The sequence below is a fragment of the Hyla sarda genome, chromosome 1 (assembly GCF_029499605.1).
Source record: "Hyla sarda isolate aHylSar1 chromosome 1, aHylSar1.hap1, whole genome shotgun sequence".
In the NCBI taxonomy this organism is placed as follows: domain Eukaryota; kingdom Metazoa; phylum Chordata; class Amphibia; order Anura; family Hylidae; genus Hyla; species Hyla sarda.
The window spans coordinates 288,175,456-288,191,995 of NC_079189.1; the positions used below are offsets into that span (position 1 = coordinate 288,175,456).

Consider the following 16,540-nt stretch of genomic DNA (forward strand, 5'->3'; position numbering starts at 1 on the left):
ACAAACCCCAGCCAAGTCTGCTACATATGAAAGACTTCTGCTGATTTCTTGTAAAAGTGAATGCACTTACTTCAGTTTAGATACTTGTAACAGTTTTGATATTAAAATATGTAAATCACAACCAATTCCTGTCCTACATCCAGCTGACAGGCTTTTTGTGGACCAAATTGGCATATATATTGTCAGTGATGGCAAGTTCCACGATAGACACTATGATTATTCCCCTGAATCTACGCTAGCATATCTAAATCTTAAATTGGGAGATTGATTGAATAAATGATAAAGTCAGTAACTCTCTATTTTAAAAGTGGGCCAAGGATTAATGTCTCCCCCCAAACAAATACTAGATGATTGGGCCACTGTGAACGATCAGTATTACTTTAGGTTGATTCATAGAGCTATTTTTGTATTCAATATTTCACCTAACCCGTTTGTGTGTGTGTGTGTGTGTATGTGTGCTGTGTGCGTGTGAGAGAAAGCGAGAGAAAGGGATGGGGGGCAGAAGCTCCTTTTCTCTGTATGGTAGAAATCATAGCAATTAGTCTTCTGTTTTCTCTTCCTATATCCCTTTCTATAGACTTCAATGGGCAGTTGCAATCTGAGCGCTCATTGGAACTTAAAATCAATGTCATCACTGCTCTATGGATTCTATTACAAATTTCTAAATGAACAATTGAGGAGGCAGAGGGGATGGGCAAGTCTGATAAGTAGGGAAAAGCATTTTTCTCTAATGAGATACATTACAATGTACAAGTAGTAGGAGGTTTGCTTGTGCTATTGGTTTATGGAAAGTTGTTCCTGAAGGTGCTATTGTCACGATTCGGCTTACGGGTAGTGGATCCTCTGTGTCAGCGAGGGATTGGCGTGGACCGTGCTAGTGGACCGGTTCTAAGAGGCTACTGGTTTTCACCAGAGCCCGCCGCAAAGCGGGATGGTCTTGCTGCGGCAGTAGCAACCAGGTCGTATCCACTAGCAACGGCTCAACCTCGCTGACTGCTGAGAAGGCGTGGGACAGAAGGACTAGGCAGAGGCAAGGTCAGACGTAGCAGAAGGTCGGGGGCAGGCGGCAAGATTCGTAGTCAGGGTGGATAGCAGAAGTTCAGGTAACACAGGCTTTGGACACACTAAACGCTTTCACTGGCACAAGGCAACAAGATCCGGCAAGGGAGTGCAAGGGAGGAGATCAGATATAGCCAGGGAGCAGGTGGAAGCCAATTAAGCTAATTGGGCCAGGCACCAATCATTGGTGCACTGGCCCTTTAAGTCTCAGAGAGCTGGCGCGCGCGCGCCCTAGAGAGCGGAGCCGCGCGCGCCAGCACATGACAGCAGGGGACCGGGACGGGTAAGTGACCTGGGATGTGATTCGCGAGCGGGCGCGTCCCGCTGTGCGAATCGCATCCCCGACGGCCATGACAGTGCAGCGCTCCTGGTCAGCGGGACTGACCGGGGCGCTGCAGGGAGAAAGACGCCGTGAGCGCTCCGGGGAGGAGCGGGGACCCGGAGCGCTAGGCGTAACAGTACCCCCCCCCCCTTAGGTCTCCCCTTTTTTTTGTCCGGTAACTGCCTCCACTGGGATGAGGACACCGGGAAAGAATGGAGGGTTTCCTCAACGGCAGGCAGTACAGCAGGAGTTGGAATGGGGAGGGAGGGCAGAGGGTGAAGCTTGGCACGGGGCAGGGAGACACAAGGACGGGAGCCATGAGGAGGCACAGAGGCTTGCCTGACGGGACTGGGAGGGGGGAGAGGCACTTCCTGTGGCAGGCAGAGTCCCAGTTCCTGATCTCCCCGGTGGTCCAATCAAGGGTGGGAGAATGAAGCCGGAGCCATGGCAGACCGAGGAGGACCTCAGAGGTACAGCCGGGGAGAACGAAGAGCTCAATCCTCTCGAGGTGGGGTCCAATAGACATCAGGAGGGGTTCTGTGCGGTAACGCATGGTGCAGTCCAATCTGGCTCCGTTGACCGCGGAAATGTAGAGCGGCTTGACGAGACGGGTCACCGGGATGCTGAATTTATTCACAAAGGACTCCAATATAAAATTTCCAGAGGCACCAGAGTCCAAGCAGGCCACGGCTGAGAGGGAGGAGTTGGCTGAAGGAGAAATCCGCACGGGCACCGTGAGACGTGGAGAAGCAGACTTAGAACCAAGAGACGCCACACCCACGTGAGCTGGGTGCGTGCGTGCGTTTCCCAGACGTGGAGGACGGATAGGGCAATCCACCAAGAAATGCTCGGTACTGGCACAGTAAAGACAGAGATTTTCTTCCCTACGGCGATTCCTCTCTTCCTGGGTCAGGCGAGACCGATCCACTTGCATGGCCTCCTCGGCGGGAGGCCCAGGCGTAGATTGCAAAGGATGCTGTGGGAGAGGTGCCCAGAGATCTAAGTCTTTTTCCTGGCGGAGCTCTTGGTGTCGCTCAGAAAAACGCATGTCAATGCGGGTAGCCAAATGGATGAGTTCTTGGAGGTTGGCAGGAATCTCTCGTGCGGCCAGCACATCCTTGATGCGACTGGATAGGCCTTTTTTAAAGGTCGCGCAGAGAGCCTCTTTATTCCATGATAACTCGGAAGCAAGAGTACGAAATTGGATGGCGTACTCGCCCACTGAAGAATTACCCTGGACCAGGTTCAACAGGGCAGTCTCGGCAGAAGAAGCTCGGGCTGGCTCCTCGAAGACACTCCGGACTTCAGCGAAGAAGGACTGGACTGTGGCTGTGGCAGGATCGTTGCGGTCCCAGAGCGGTGTGGCCCAAGACAAGGCCTTTCCTGAAAGAAGGCTTACTACGAACGCCACCTTAGACCGTTCTGTAGGAAACAAGTCTGACAACATCTCCATATGCAGGGAACACTGAGACAAAAATCCACGGCAGAGTTTAGAGTCCCCATCAAATTTGTCCAGCAGGGACAAGCGGAGGTTAGGAGCGGCCACTCGCTGCGGAGGAGGTGCAGGAGCTGGCGGAGGAGATGGTTGCTGCTGTAGCAGAGGCAGAAGTTGCTGTAACATGGCGGTCAACTGCGACAGCTGCTGTCCTTGTTGGGCAATCTGCTGCGATTGCTGAGCGACCACCGTGGGAAGGTCAGCGAGACTTGGCAGCGGCACCTCAGCGGGATCCATGGCCGGATCTACTGTCACGATTCGGCTTACGGGTAGTGGATCCTCTGTGTCAGCGAGGGATTGGCGTGGACCGTGCTAGTGGACCGGTTCTAAGAGGCTACTGGTTTTCACCAGAGCCCGCCGCAAAGCGGGATGGTCTTGCTGCGGCAGTAGCAACCAGGTCGTATCCACTAGCAACGGCTCAACCTCGCTGACTGCTGAGAAGGCGTGGGACAGAAGGACTAGGCAGAGGCAAGGTCAGACGTAGCAGAAGGTCGGGGGCAGGCGGCAAGATTCGTAGTCAGGGTGGATAGCAGAAGTTCAGGTAACACAGGCTTTGGACACACTAAACGCTTTCACTGGCACAAGGCAACAAGATCCGGCAAGGGAGTGCAAGGGAGGAGATCAGATATAGCCAGGGAGCAGGTGGAAGCCAATTAAGCTAATTGGGCCAGGCACCAATCATTGGTGCACTGGCCCTTTAAGTCTCAGAGAGCTGGCGCGCGCGCCCTAGAGAGCGGAGCCGCGCGCGCCAGCACATGACAGCAGGGGACCGGGACGGGTAAGTGACCTGGGATGCGATTCGCGAGCGGGCGCGTCCCGCTGTGCGAATCGCTTCCCCGACGGCCATGACAGTGCAGCGCTCCTGGTCAGCGGGACTGACCGGGGCGCTGCAGGGAGAAAGACGCCGTGAGCGCTCCGGGGAGGAGCGGGGACCCGGAGCGCTAGGCGTAATAGCTATTTTATATTTATCAAATGAATATTGTTACGCCGAGCGCTCCGGGTCCCCGTTCCTCCCCGGAGCGCTCGCCTCATCCTCGTTGCTGCAGCGCCCCGGTCAGATCCACTGACCGGGTGCGCTGCGGTACCGCCTCCAGCCGGGATGCGATTCGCGATGCGGGTGGCGCCCGCTCGCGATGCGCACCCCGGCTCCCGTACCTGACTCGCTCTCCGTAGGTCCTGTCCCGGCGCGCGCGGCCCCGCTCCCTAGGGCGCGCGCGCGCCGGGCCTCTGCGATTTAAAGGGCCAGTGCACCAATGATGGTGCCTGGTCCAATCTTCCCAATTACCTTGATTAGTTTCCTCCTGTGCACTCCCTACTTATACCTCACTTCCCCTGCACTCCCTTGCCGGATCTTGTTGCCCTTGTGCCTAGTGAAAGCGTTCCCTTGTTTGTTCCTAGCCCGTGTTCCTGACCTCCTGCCGTTGCCCCTGACTACGATCCTTGCTGCCTGCTCCGACCTTCTGCTACGTCCGACCTTGCTTCTGTCTACTCCCTTGTACCGCGCCTATCTTCAGCAGTCAGAGAGGTTGAGCCGTTGCTAGTGGATACGACCTGGTCACTACCGCCGCAGCAAGACCATCCCGCTTTGCGGCGGGCTCTGGTGAAAACCAGTAGTGACGTCGAACCGGTCCACTAGCACGGTCCTCGCCAATCCCTCTCTGGCACAGAGGATCCACCTCCTACCAGCCGGGATCGTGACAGTAGATCCGGCCATGGATTCCGCTGAAGTTCCTCTGCCAGTTGTCGCCGACCTCCCCACACTGGTCGCCCAGCAAGCCCGACTGGTCGCCCAGCAAGCCCGACAGATTGCCCAACGAAATCACCAGCTGGCATACTTGACCACCGTGACACTGCAACTTCAGTCACAGATACAGCAGCTGCTGCCGCAGATACAGCAACTTCAGTCACAGACACAGCAGCTGCAACAACCATCTCCTCCGCCGGCTCCTGCAACTCCTCCGCAGCAACCGGCCGCTCCTAACCCCTGCTTGTCCCTGCCGGACAAATTTGATGAGGACTCTAGACTCTCCCGTGGTCTCCTTTCTGGAAAGGCCTTGTCTGGGGCCACACCACTCTGGGACCGCAATGATCCTGCCACAGCCACAGTCCAGTCCTTCTTCGCTGAGGTCCGTGGTGTCTTCGAGGAGCCTGCCCGAGCTTCTTCTGCCGAGACTGCCCTACTGAACCTGGCCCAGGGTGTTTCTTCCGTTGGCGAGTACGCCATTCAGTTCCGTGCTCTTGCTTCCGAGTTGTCCTGGAATAGTGAGGCTCTCTGCGCGACCTTTAAAAAAGGCCTATCCAGCAACATTAAAGATGTTCTGGCCGCACGAGAAACTCCTGCTAACCTACATGAACTCATTCATCTTGCCACTCGCATTGACATGCGTTTTTCCGGATGGCGTCTGGAGCTCCGCCTGGATATGGACTTTGTTCGCACGAGGCGTTTTTTCTCTTCGGCTCCTCTCTCCTCTGGTCCTCTGCAAACCGTTCCTGTGCCTCCCGCCGTGGAGGCTATGCAAGTTGACCGGTCTCGCTTGACACCTCAAGAGAGGACACGACGCCGCATGGAGAATCTTTGCCTGTACCATGCCGGTACCGAACACTTCCTGAAGGATTGTCCTATCCGTCCTCCCCGCCTGGAAAGACGTACGCTGACTCCGCACAAAGGTGACACAGTTCTTGATGTCAACTCTGCTTCTCCACGCCTTACTGTGCCTGTGCGGATATCTGCCTCTACCTTCTCCTTCTCTACTATGGCCTTCTTGGATTCCGGATCTGCAGGAAATTTTTTTTTGGCCTCTCTTATCAACAGGTTCAACATCCCTGTGACCAGTCTCGCCAGACCCCTCTACATCAATTGTGTTAACAATGAAAGATTGGACTGTGCCGTGCGTTACCGCACGGAACCCCTCCTAATGTGCATCGGACCTCATCACGAAAGAATTGTGTTTTTGATCCTCAGGTTCTTTGGACCCAAGAAGAGGGGGAGACCCAAGGGGGGGGGGGTACTGTTACGCCGAGCGCTCCGGGTCCCCGTTCCTCCCCGGAGCGCTCGCCTCATCCTCGTTGCTGCAGCGCCCTGGTCAGATCCACTGACCGGGTGCGCTGCGGTACCGCCTCCAGCCGGGATGCGATTCGCGATGCGGGTGGCGCCTGCTCGCGATGCGCACCCCGGCTCCCGTACCTGACTCGCTCTCCGTCGGTCCTGTCCCGGCGCGCGCGGCCCCGCTCCCTAGGGCGCGCGCGCGCCGGGCCTCTGCGATTTAAAGGGCCAGTGCACCAATGATGGTGCCTGGTCCAATCTTCCCAATTACCTTGATTAGTTTCCTCCTGTGCACTCCCTACTTATACCTCACTTCCCCTGCACTCCCTTGCCGGATCTTGTTGCCCTTGTGCCTAGTGAAAGCGTTCCCTTGTTTGTTCCTAGCCCGTGTTCCTGACCTCCTGCCGTTGCCCCTGACTACGATCCTTGCTGCCTGCCCCGACCTTCTGCTACGTCCGACCTTGCTTCTGTCTACTCCCTTGTACCGCGCCTATCTTCAGCAGTCAGAGAGGTTGAGCCGTTGCTAGTGGATACGACCTGGTCACTACCGCCGCAGCAAGACCATCCCGCTTTGCGGCGGGCTCTGGTGAAAACCAGTAGTGACTTAGAACCGGTCCACTAGCACGGTCCTCGCCAATCCCTCTCTGGCACAGAGGATCCACCTCCTACCAGCCGGGATCGTGACAAATATGTCTTACATATCAGCATCACAAATCTTTATACTTCCCAGAAAGCTTACCACATTGTATCATTCTATATTAGTTTACACATATCAACCCAGAGTTACAAAGTGTCCATATTAGTGTCCAATCGAACATTATAATAATGTCATTTTCAGAAAAATTACTTACCCTGACCCCTGTCTCTAAGCCCTTACTCTTACATGTGACTGATACCTGATACTGACACCTGGCCCCTAACTTAGTTGCATTCTGATTATGACCCCTGAAATTGACGTGTGACTCTTACACCTGATACTAACATGTAACTTTTACTATGGCTTTGACAAATAATTCTGACATCTGATGATTCTGATGCCTAAATTGGTCCTGTTAGTAAAGTCAGAATACAATCAGAAGTGCAAATCAGACATCATTTGAGTTTGTCATCCAAAACCTGGTCAGCTAGCACAATGCATCTAAAATATATGCTGACACTAAAGAGTGAAGAAAGTCACAGGTAGAGTTGGACATTATTTGAGTTTATTATCTAGCTAAGAGATTCCACGTATCTAATACTTATGCTGACTCTGAGCAGTAAAGAAAGTCAAAGGTGAATGTCAGAGATCGGTTCAGTTGCAATGTAGCTAGATAGCATGCAGATAGAATGTATCTAATGCCCCTCCTGAGAGTTTGAGTTACACTTAAGTTCTAGTTATTTTTAAAGTGGACAGTGTACAGAGGTGAAAGGCACACATTGGGAATAACTAGAATTAAAATGCACCTAGTAAACATTGTTATTAGCTAGCTTTTTCTAGATTTTACATTACAAACTTAAATAAAATGTGACTGCCAACTCTAACTTTTTTCACTGGTCAGATTCAGCATGCATATAAGGCTATACTTGTATCTATGAAGTGGCCTGCTGATGTGGCAAACGAATGCCTGGTCCATTGATTTCAACAGTGCAACGGTGACGGTGACCGTGACTATGGTCAGTCCATATACAGGTCATTTTTGTTTGTGGGGCTCAAAACCACTCCTCATATATAATGTATCTGCTCGCTAGCTAGGTTTCAGATTACTAGCTCAAAAATTTTTCACCACTTACGTTTTATTTTTTTAATGGTCAGTAAGCATGAGTATTAGATTCATTGTCGGTAGTTAGCTATGTTTTAGGTTGAAAGAAATGTTTCAGATTCCAAACTCTGATCTCTGATTTTCACCTTTGGTTTTATTCACTGGTAAGAGTCAGATGTCAGATTCTGATGTCAGTGCCAGAGGTCAAAGTCAGTTATCAGTTACATGTTCGCGTAAAATTCAAATTACTAACAGTGAGGGAATGAAACACAAAGGGGGACATTTATCAATGTTCGCTCATGTATTCCTTTTATTTAGTTATTTTCTCCTTACAATTTTTTTTTTTTTGCTTATGTGCGACTTAACCATCAACTGGTTTCAGCCTGTTGATAAATTTCTTTCACGTAAGCAATTTATCTTTTCTATTTTTTTTTTGCTTTTGGTAGGGGCTTTTTCTGCTCCTTGTCTGAGCTGGAGTAAATTTGGTAGTCTTTTTCAATCATTGTGACTTTTCTTCAACTTTCACACTTGATAAATCTCTGATCACTGCAAGTTTCTTTTTTTTCTTTTTTTTTTGCTTAGGGCACTGCAAATCAAAAAGTCGCACAAAGAATTAGAAAAAAAACCCTATTAAATTCTTTGATAAATGTCCCCCAAAGTACATTAGAAAGTTATACCAAAATTGCCCCAAACCAATTGCATCAGGACAGTAACCATCCAAACAAGTACCAAGTTAAACACAAAGGGAGAAAGGGAGAAAGTGGAAAATAGTGCAGTAAAACATAACTTTTAATGTATATTTACAAAATGTCAAACAGTATCTTGATTTCTTATTTATTAAAATAAAATAAATGTTCTTGTGTTCTTATATTCTAAGAATGGAATATATATATATATATATATATATATATATATATATATATACCACACAGTATGAGTTCATATTATTGAGACACAATGTTGGCAGGACAATGGAAGAGGGTACTATATATCAGATGTCATGTACTGCTATACTGCCTGTGTGTCTGAGGTTATCAGAAAAGATCTCAACAGTTCATATGGCAAAACAATTATTCAACCTCTTGGGGACACAGGGTGTATGTATACGCCCTGCATCCCCCGATCCTTAAGGACTCAGGGCGCACCTGTACGCCCTGAGCATTTCCGGACCCGCTGCTTGCTGGGCGGGGACTGGACCAGGATGCCTGCTGAAATCATTCTGCAGGCATCTTGGCCCATCGCCAAGGGGGGCCCTGAGGACCCACCATATCGTTGATCGCCGAAAATTGCTGGTCAATTCAGACCGGCGATTTGCTGTGATTCCGTTCCCCACCGCTCGCCAGGCGGGGAATGGACCGGGATGCCTGCTGATCATTCAGAAGGCATCCCGGCACATGGGCGATCTGCAGCGATTCCGGGTCAGGGGGGGGTCACATGTGACCCCATGGCCCGTTAAAGGATGATGATCAGTGGTGAAATATACACCACCAATCATCATCCGTACTGTACTGGGAGGTGGCAGTGTTGCCACCCCCTCCAGGACAGATGTGATTGGGTGGTCATAGTGACCGCACCAATCACAGTATGTGGGGAGGAGAGAGGAGAGCAGAAGCATGTTGCTCCGCTCTGTTCAGCACCATTTTATGTCTGGTGCTGATCAGGACGGAACCCCATGCTGCATCTACCCCCATAGTGTTCTTAATGGCCCTTTGGCATTGTTTCTGTGCTCCCTGGCACAGCAGTGATTAGGGACAGCTTTAGATTAGGCAGGGACAGAGCTAGTTTTTCAGTGTGCATATTGTAGGGTCTGCATTTAGCTGCGTGACCCAGACCCTACTGGGTCACTGCGGTCTGCCCCCAGCATTTTTTTGGGGGGTGCAGACCTTTTTTTTTTGCTGACTGTGTGGCCATCCCTCTTCCATATAAAAGAGTGGCCGGCCACTGTTAGCTAAAGCTCACCATTCGCTGAACAGTCCCGTAGTACTGATCAGCGTATTTTTTGTGGTGCAGGCGTTTTTAGCGTTTTTTTTTTTTGCACCTATATGTGGCTCGTGCCACCAGTAGCAGGCCTGGGCTGTGTGGACAGACCATACCTGTGTATGCGGCCTGCCCCACCACTGTCAGTGATTTATCACTGAGCAGCGTTTTTTTGGGTTCAGGCGAGTGCTTTTTTCTGGTTGTAGCGTTCTCTTATTTAATTTTTCTCGTTTTTTGTGTGGGGGTCTGTGTATGTGCCACCAGCCACTGTTGTGGGCTGAGTGGCCGGACCCCCACTGAGTTCTGCGCCCCCTGCCGCCACCAAGCACTAATCAGTGTGCACACCACTGATTAGGTAAATTTTTTTTTTTTTTTCGCAGGACTTTTTGTGCTAGAAGTCCTTTTTTTTCCCTTTTTTCCTTTTTTAGTTTAGTTTTATTTTCTATTTTTCTATTTTTGTTCTTAGGGCGGGTTGGTTAGTTAGTAATTTAGGGTGGGTTAGGGTGGGTTAGGGTAGGAAGTCTTGCACCACACCACATGCAGCACACACCAATAAAGTTTTCCCCTACACATACATACACTTCACCCCCGCCAATTAGAGTTTGGTTAATGGCCTGTTTTCAGCGGAGGAGGCATATGCCATACTTGCCTCCGACACTGAAAGTGCCACAGAGGACGAGGAAGACCCCATCTTGCTAATTTTTTCCGCTTCCTCCTCATCATCTTCTGAAGATGATCCACCAAGATGCCGCCATGCGAGACTGCAAACCTCCTCTGCTCCTGAACCTGTTCCCCATGCTAGGTCGAGTCTACCTAGTTAAAAAAAAACAAAGGTCAGGCAGTACTGGAGTGGGGTCATCCTCTACCAGACCCCCCTCTACAGTATGGCCATGACCCGTCCCCGGTTCGAGGCCATTCGGAAAACTTTGCATTATGCTGATAATGCGGCATGTCCCCCCCCCAAACTGATCCCACGTATGTATATCACACCACCTGTATAAGATCAGGCCAGTCATCAATCACTTCAGGGCCAAATTTTGGGAGGCCTATGTCCCTGGAAGGGAGGTCGCTATTGATGAGTCTCTCAACAGCTTTAAGGGGAGACTCTGCTTCTGGCAATACATCCCAACAAAGCGAGCGCGATATGACGTGAAGATGTATAAACTTTGCGAGAGTACCCCAGGGTACACTTGCAAGTTTATAGTGTATGAGGGACAAGATTCCCGTCTTGAACCTCCAGAATGTCCCCCCACTCTGGGTGTTAGCAGGAAAATCGTTTGGGGCCTTTTGCACCCATTGCTAGATAAAGGTTACCACCTTTACGTGGATAACTTTTACATTAGTATCCCTCTCTTCACATCTCTCACCGCCAGATCCACGCTCGCTTGTGGGACAGTCTGGAAGAATCAAAGAGGCCTTCCTTCCTATCCCCTGCAGACTCCTATCCCTGGGGGGAGGGGGAGTCCCATGCCTTTTTATGCTTACCACAATTCATGGGAACCGCAGCACCCCTGTCCCTGTGCGAGGTACCGTGGGACTGGTCCTCAAGCCAGAATGTATTCTGGGCTTCAATCAGTATATGGGGGGGGGTTGATCTTTCTGATCAAGTCCTCAAGCCATATAATGCCATGCGGAAAACATTAAGTTAAGGTCTACATGGTACAGGTTGCCATGTATAACTCTTTTGTACTGTCCCAGTACACTGACAACACAGGGACATTCCTGCAGTTATAAGAGGAAGTTCTAAAGGCCCTCATCTTTGGTGACCGCCAAAGAGCGGGTCAGAGCACCTCTGGAACTTCGGTTCCCAGGATCGTCCCCGGCCAACACTTTCCAGGTGAGGTCCCCCACACTGGAAAGAAGTGACAGAAAAAATGCGTGTGTCACAGGAGGGGGATTCGGAAGGACACCACCACTCAATGTGATACTTGCCTTGATTATCCGGGCCTCTGCATAAAAAACTGCTTCAGGGAGTATCACACTTCCATGGAGCACTAAATTTTAATCATTTTCCCTCATTTTAATTTCCCAGAATTCGACTCCAATGTATCAGTCCAGAGTACATTTTCCAAATTTTAAAACCATCCCCCCCCCAAAAAAAAAGCCTATTTCCCAATACCCCTGATAATATCTTGGGACACAGAGTCAACAGCATTGGGGGGTTTGCAGTTGCCTCAAATGCGCAGCGCTCTCCCCCCACCTGAGCACATTTCAGGTAACAGAATAGGGGTGTTCACATGTGGGTGTTCCTTTCTTGTATTTTCCTCTAAATGTATGTAATTGTTAGGTCCGTAAGAATCATGGGCCTCAAATGCAAAGAGTTCTTACTCATTAGCTTTTTCGTATTTCCAGGCGACACTTCGAAATCACGTGTTTGTTGTTCCCAGAGAGATGAAGCAGAGCATAGTTTTAAAATTGCAGTTTTCAAAAGCTACCCTTCCTCCATTTCTGGAAAATAAATTTAGGAAACACCCATGCGTTCAAAGTGTCCTCCTTACCCCTATACCCATTCCTCAGGGAGGGTACTTTTTGTAATGGTGTCACATGTGGGTGTTTCATTTTTGTATTTTCCTCTGAATGTATGTAACTGTCAGCTATTGATATGCCATGGGCCTCAAATGCAAACAGACCTCTATGACTTCTGAGCCTTGTTGTGCGCCCCCCCCCCCCCCAGCACGTTACCCCATATGTGGATGTATTTCCATAGTTAGGAGAAAAAGAAGTCCAAAATTTGTAACCCAATTACTCCCATCACCCCTTGTGAAAATTTTAAAAATTGGGTAAGCCCAGCATTTTAGTGTAAAAAAAAATCTAATTTTTCAATTTACGGCCCACTGTTCAAAAAACCTGTGAGGTGTAAGTACTCACTGTACCCCTTGTTACCTTCCTTGAGGGGTGTAGTTTCAAAATTGTGGTCACTTGATGTTGTTTTTTTTCAGATTTTATGTCAGAACCTCAACCATTGCAGTGCAAAGCACCACTTTAGGCCTTAACCTGATAACGACCATGGACGTCTATGCTCGTCCAATGGCCGTTACCGGGGTATGATGCGGGCTCCCGACTCGAGCCCGCATCATAACGGCCGGCTCCCAGCTGATTCTTGTAGCTGGGGGCCGGCGTTAATAGCCGACATGCTGCGATCGCCGTGGCCGGCTATTAACCCTTTAGATCGTCGCTGTAAAAGTTGACAGCGGCGTCTAAAGGTGCCTGTATCCCGTCCCTGGTGGTCCAGTGGGGTGGATCGCCCCCCCGCAGCGCGATCGCAGGGGGGCGATCCACTACTGAGGTAGCCTGAGGTCTTACCTCTCCTGCTGCGGCGGCTCCGGGGCTCTGAATGATACAGCCTGGCAGGGCCAGGCTTTATCAATCGAGCGCAGAGCACACAGATCATTGTGGTTTTATGAAACCACAATGATCTGTATGAGGAATCTAATGATTCCTCCTAAAAGTCCCCTAAGGATACTAAAAGTGTTAAAAAAAAGTTTTAAAAAAGTTTAAAAACACACACATTAACCCCTCCTTATAAAAAGTTTAAATCACCCCCCTTTTCCCAAATTCCATATTAAAAATATGTAACCATAATAAAAATACACATATGTGGTATCGCAGCGTGCGTAAATGTCTGAACTATACAAATATATCATGAATTAAACCGCACGGTCAATGGCGTACACACAAAAAAATTCCAAAGTCCAAAATAGCTTATTTTTGGTCACTTTACATACCATAAAAAAGTAATAAAAAGCGATCAAGAAGTCCAATCAAAATAAAAATGGTACCGATTAAAACTTCAGATCACGGTGCAAAAAATTAGCCCTCAAACCACCCTGTACACAGAAAAATAAAAAAGTTATAGTGGTCAGAAGAGGACAATTTTAAATGTATAAATTTTCGTGCATGTAGTTATGATTTTTTCCAGAGGTACGACGAAATCAAACCTATATAAGTAGGGTATCATTTTAATTGTATGGACCTACAAAATAAAGATAAAGTGTCATTTTTACCGAAAAATGTACAGCGTAGAAACAGAAGCCACCAAAATTTACAAAATGGTGGGGTTTTTTTTCAATTTTGTCGCACAATGATTTTTTCCCGTTTCGCCGTAAATGTTTGTGTAAAATGACTAATGTCATTACAAAGTACAATTGGTGACGCAAAAAATAAGCCCTCATATGGATTTTTAGGTGCAAAATTGAAAGGGTTATGATTTTTAAAAGGTAAGGAGGAAAAAACGAAAGTGTAAAAACAGAAAAATTCTTGGTCCTTAAGGGGTTAAATCTCATCAGTGCTGTCTCACTCCTAAGCCCTGTTTTACACCTGCATAGTGCTTTACCACCATATATGGGTATTTCCTTATTCTGTAGAAATTGTGCTACAAATTTTGTGAGAGCTTATTTTCTCTTTCTACTTGAAAATGTTGGTTAATACCAGAAATTCAGTGTTAAAAATCAATTCTTTAACTATTACGGCCCAATTTTCAAAAAAAACATGCTAAGTAAGCAAGTACTCACTATAACCCTTGTTACGTTGAGGGGAGTAGTTTCTAAAATGGTGTCACATGTGTGGGGTTTCTGCTGTTCTTGCACAATGGGGTTTGTAAACGTACATGGCCCCCGACTTTAATTCCAACAAACTTTTCACTCCAAAAGCCCAATGGCGCTCTTTCTATTCTGAGCATTGCAGTTCACCTGCAGAGCACTTTACATGCACATATGGGGTATTTTCTTTCTCAGGCAAAATTGCACTACAAATTTTGGGGGCCTTTTGCCCTATTACCCCATGTGAAAATTTATAATTTTTTATAGTGTGAAAAATCAAATTTTTCACTTTTATGGCCCAGTGTTCAAATAACCTGTGAGGTGTAAGTACTCACTGTAACCATTGTTACGATCCTGGAGGGGTGTAGTTTCCAAAATGGTGTCACATCTGGGGGGTTTCTGCTATTCTGGCACCATGGGAGGTTTGTAAATGCACATGGTCCCCGACTTCAATTTCAGTAAAATTCTCTCTTCAAAAGACCAATGGCGCTCCTTCTGTTCTGAGAACTGTAGTGTGCCAGCAGAGCTTCTTAACATCCACATATAGGGCATTTTCTTAATCAGGAGAAATTGAGCTTCAAATTTTGTGGTCCATTTGCTCCTATTACCCTTTGTGAAAATTTGGGGTAACACCATCATTTTAGTGTTAAAAATAAAATTTTCCATTTTTGTGTCCAACTTCAATGCAAAGTTGTCAAACACCTGTGAGGTGTTAAGGCTTACTGTACCCCTTGTTACATTCCTTGAGGGGTGTAGTTTCCCAAATAGTGTGCCATGTGTTTTTTTTTTTTTTGCTGTTCTGGCACCCTGGGGACTTGCTAAATGCAACATGCCCCCAAAAACCATTTCAGCAAAGTTCTCTTTCAAAAAGCCAAATTTAGCTCCTTCTGTTCTGAGACCTGTAGTGCACCAGCAGAGCACTTAACATCCACATATGGGGTATTTTCATACTCAGAAGAAATGGGGTTTTACATTTTGTGGGGCATTTTCTCCTATTACTCTTTGTGAAAAAAAATTGGGGTAACACCATCATTTTAGTGTTAAAAATCTAATTTTCCATTTTCATGTCCAACTTCAACGAAAGTCATCAATCACCTGTGGGGTGTTAAGGCTCACTGTACCCCTTGTTTATTTCCTTGAGGGGTGTAGTTTCCAAAATAGTATGCCATGTGTTTTTTTATTATTATTTTTTTTGCTGTTCTGGCACCATGGGGGCTTCCTAAATGCAACATGGCCCCCAAAAACCTTAACAGCAAAATTTGTTTTAAAAAATCCCACAGTTGTTCTTTCCCTCTTGAGCCATGTTGTGAGCCCACAGAGCACTTTATGTCAACATATGAGGTATTTCCATACTTGAGAGAAATTGGGCTACAAATTTTGGGGTGCTTATTCTCCTTATACCACTTTAAAAGAAAAAAAAATGGGGCTACAAGAACATGTTAGTGTAAAAAATGCAGTTTTTGATTTTTCACCTCCATTTTGCTGCTATTCTTGTGAAACACCTAAAGGATTAACAAACTTTCTGAATGTCATTTTGAATTCTTTTGAGGGCTGCAGTTTCTATAATGGTGTCATTTATGGGGTATTTCTCACTGAGAGGCCCCTCAAATCCACTTCAAACTTAACTGGTCCCTGAAAAATTCAGATTTTGAAATTTTCGTGAAATTGCTGCTATATTTTGAAGCTCTCTAATGTCGTCAAAAAGTAGAAACATGTCAACTTTATGATGCCAACATAAAGTAAACATATTGTATTTGTGAATCAATAAATAATTTATTTGGAATATCCATTTTCCTTACAAGCAGATATTTTCAAAGTTAGAAAATTGTTACATTTTCCAAATTTTCATGACATTTTGTGATTTTTCACCAAGAAAGGATGCAAGTAACGATGAAAATTTACCACTATGTTAAAGTAAAATATGTCACGAAAAAACTATCTCGGTATCAGAATAAAAGGTAAAAGCATCCTAGATTTATTAATGCATATAGTGACAGTGGTCAGAATTGCAAGAAAGGGCTGAGTCCTTAAGGTGAAAATGGGCTTGGTCCTTAAGGGGTTAAACTATATTGGTACAAATAGAAAAACTTGAAGAAAAAAACGTCCACTCACCAAAACTTCGTCTCTTGCAGAACGACTTCTTTATTCAAACATACTCACATGTACATGAAGGGGAGAGGGACATACAGGGGGGGGGGGGGGGGAATACAGGTAGGCAACAAGCTTCGTCTCGCACTATTTCAGTGCTTCATCCGGCCAGAAATTTTTTAACCACAAATAAAAAAATGTAATTTTTTTAACCATGTACAGGGTAGGCCATTTAAATGGTTACACCTTAATAAAATGGGAATGGTTGTGATATTAACT

At 47.3% G+C, this 16,540-nt stretch overlaps 1 protein-coding gene across 6 annotated transcripts in view; it reads right to left on the reverse strand.

The window, feature by feature from the left end:
• COMP (cartilage oligomeric matrix protein) overlaps nucleotides 1–16,540 on the reverse strand; it is a 231,355-nt gene that overhangs the window by 76,749 nt on the left and 138,066 nt on the right. The window lies entirely within an intron of this gene.